A 3,723-nucleotide genomic window follows, 5' to 3' on the forward strand; every position below is an offset into this window, starting at 1 on the left:
GTGAGCTGGAGAATAGAGTCCTAAAGTAACATGTCCCATTCTTTTCACTTGGGAGATCTTAGAAGTCCAGTCTTTTTACCCAGGAAACACCTGGATGGATCTCACGGTACCTCATATGTAGTTTACTTAAAAAATGTATGTATCTAATATAATAACAAAATAAACATCAAGAGATATAATTTTAATTATAAAAGAAAAATAGAGATACAAAATTTACGTGTGTGTGTGTGTGTGCGCGCGCGTGTGCATAGCTACACATCTACGTCTATATAATGAGAATAAATACAGGACTCTCCTGTATTGCCAAATGATGATCAACAAGCCTAAGTGAAAATCTGGGTAGTTTCCCAATGCATTTGGTTTGAATTTTCTGTAGCATTAGGGTTCAAAAAAGAAAGAGGCAGATCTTTGCGATTTGGAATCTATCTTAAGAATAGCTAACGTTTATTGAATGTTTCCTATGTACCAAGAACTTCTAAGCACTTTACATCTATTTAATTCATGTACTTTTCAAACAAGTTGATGAAGTAGATACTTTTTCCAGTGTGGATACAGAGCCTCAGAGAAGTTGGGTAACACTGACCATAGTCACGTGGGTAGTAAATGAAGATGCCAGGATTTAAATCCATGTAGTTTCAATCTAGAGTAGACAGTATTTTTTTTAAGCTTTTATTTATTTATTTGAGAGAGAGAGAGAATGAGTAGGTGAGGAGGAGCAGAGGGAGAGGGAGAAGCAGACTCCCTGCTGAGCAGGGCTCAATGGAGGGCTTGATGCTAAGACCGTGGGATCATGACCTAAGCCTAAGGCAGATCCTTAACCCACTGAACCACCCAGGTGCCCTGAGAGTAGACAGTCTTAACTGGACCTAGTGGTACTCCCTCTTCATTGATGGTTTCTATTTGGAAGGAAATAAACACCTTCCCTATTGTTTTATCTTATATACATGTCCAGGTGTTAATTCTGGGACCGCCCCTGCCCCTTACAAACACAGGGATAGCCATTATAAATGTCAAATTTTGCAAAATGCCATTTTTTGGAAGCTTGATAAAATTATAATTCTTCTACTATGCATTGAGCTTTTCTCATGTGGAACTCCATTTTACTTCTATAGCAATTTAATAGGAGCAAAGGAACATTCACTACACAGATTCAGAAACCAGTTTAAAGAAGGAGAGGAAACCAGATGTGAGGGGAGGCATGTGAGCAGAGGGGAGGGGAGTGTAATACCATGGACTTGAAGGGAGTATCATGAGATGGATGACAGTACAGATGAAGGGTAAGAAAAAAGTAAGAGCTTAGAAAAAAGGACAGGGCTTTGATAAGAAACAAACAATAAACGTGGTCTAAAGAAAGTATAAATCAAGGGGATAGGCAAAAGTATCTAGAGACTAGCAACGTAATATTTGTGGTTAGGAATGGATCTTCCTACCCCATTTGAAGAGTTGAAAAAATCAACCTCGATAAGTAAAAAAACCAAGAAACAAAAAACAAATAACGAGCCTTGCACTATGTTAAAAATGAGGCTTTGATGAATTCTTAAGGAAGATCTGTATTTTGGAGATTACTTTCACTAATAAATATTCACCTTCCAGATAAATATAAAGATCTTAAGAATGAATTAAATTGCAAAGATACTATATTTCCACAGTATCCGTTGGAGTTCTATGCCTGAGTGTGGATGTTTTTATCAAGGGTCAGGAAGAGAAGAGAATTAAGAGTTTCCAACTTGGCTTTCTTCCCCAGGAGAGCATGAGTGAGCCATAGGGTTCTGATAGAGACATCACCCTGAGCTCTTCTCCACAAAGCAAATAAGCCTCTCAGTGTGCTTTAAATAAACAATTCGTGTGATTTCCCTAAAGGCAAGTACAGTGTTATAGAGTGAGAAAAGGTATCATGTGGCAATATGATTATTCATTAACTTACTCTACGAGAACATTTATTGCCCCACCCAAGCATCATCATCCGTATCCCATTGTTTGATTTTACTGAGGGAATGATGTCACTGGCAGGGAATGTGAAGATAGGAAAGTCATCTCCAGTTGGCTTCCCACTAGGTATAGAGGTGATAGCTCACCAGAGTTCGGTAGGGGCAGATCTCCACCTCTTGTCTTTCAATGATGACTATTGTCTAACCCTGTTTGTAATTAATAAATTGCTGACTTATATATTTATTTAATATTTATTTTTCATAGGAACTCTACAGTAAGCTCCATGAGGGCAAGTCTGTATCATGTCTTGTTGACTGTTGTTTATTCCCATTACTGAGCATAGTGTTTGACACATAAACTCTATAGGTTGTTTAGTGAACAAAAAACAAAGTGCAGACAAAAAAGCAAAATGGAATAGGAGAATGGCAGGTGATAAAAGACAATGATAGACTCTAGGCTCAACAATGGGTGTTAGGATAATTTTATTAAGACTTTTTAAGAGTTGGAGGAAGAAAAACACGATATGATGGGAGAGAATTAGGTCTACCCTTATGGATTACTTAGTTCTGTCCTTTAAGTTTAAGAAAAAAAAAAAATATAGAAGTCGAGATTTCCTCTCTTCTCTAATTCTGACGGTACTTCCACCCCAACCTATTAACTGGATGTAGGATTACAATGAGGTTTGCATTTCCATGGGAAACTGGGGATGGATTAAGTGAAAAAGACTATTCCACTGTTTCTTTCCATGCCAAGTGGTAGCCTTAATTCAATCAACATCACTTTGAAGAGATAAATCCTTGCTCACCCAATTGAAGATAGAATATAGATTGAGGCATTCAATATGTTTGATGGACTGAGAAGGTTATTTGAAATTACTTTGGCACGATAATTGTGTCTTTTTCTCTCATAGTTACTGAGCTGCTAGTGATATCCCCATCGCCAGCACTGACAGCCTACCACCGCCACCAATAAATAGAGATTACTCAGAGAGTAAATAATAGAAATAAGTTTCAAACCCATGAGTCTCCAAAACTCATGCTCTTCTCTGTTTCATTCTTGTTGCAAAGTATAATTTTCATCCTGTAAGGAATAGGACAGTTATATTCCATTCGAGATCACTACTCTTAGGTAACTGCATGATTGTTAATCAGATAATTCCAAGGTTTTAGTGGTTTTAGTTCAAGGCTAAGCGGTAGGCCACCTGAGTTCAATCCCTGCTGACCTTGCCCCATTCCTTGTTTATATATTTTAAATAGAATTGTAGTTCCTGAGAGTAAGAACAAATCACTAGTGAATGTAGATCATAAGGGAAAGTGGATTTAGTGGATTAGCTCAGGAAAGAACTAAAGATTCTTACTATGAAAGAACATTTTACCATTATGCTTGGTTTTTGGATCCAGTGTATTAAACTTAGAAAGACAGTGGAAAATAAAAATAATTCTTTATGGGTACTCTATATGGTCAAAATTTGTTTACGTAAGATAAAGAAGACAATACACTTAAGGACTCACTACATTTATTTAATAGTTCCATGCCGTTTTTTTTTTTTTTCTCCTATTGCTCCGGATTTTGTTGTGTGCTACCTTTTCTTTTTCACTAAAACAATGTTCCTAAAATTGTTCTAGAGTTCTTTATCAGTAATGTTTCAATCTTTCGCAGAGACTGGGGTCAGGGAACTAGAAATCTGAGTCATATAGATGGAGAGTAGATGATTTTTTTAGCAGGTGATTGGGAGCACAAACAGGGGAAGAGAATAAAAATTTCAAGCCAGGTTGACCATGTCAGATTATCATT

Source organism: Mustela putorius, unplaced genomic scaffold (assembly GCF_011764305.1).
Source record: "Mustela putorius furo isolate JIRA1106 unplaced genomic scaffold, ASM1176430v1.1 tig00000430_pilon_pilon_pilon, whole genome shotgun sequence".
Classification (NCBI taxonomy): Eukaryota; Metazoa; Chordata; class Mammalia; order Carnivora; family Mustelidae; genus Mustela; species Mustela putorius.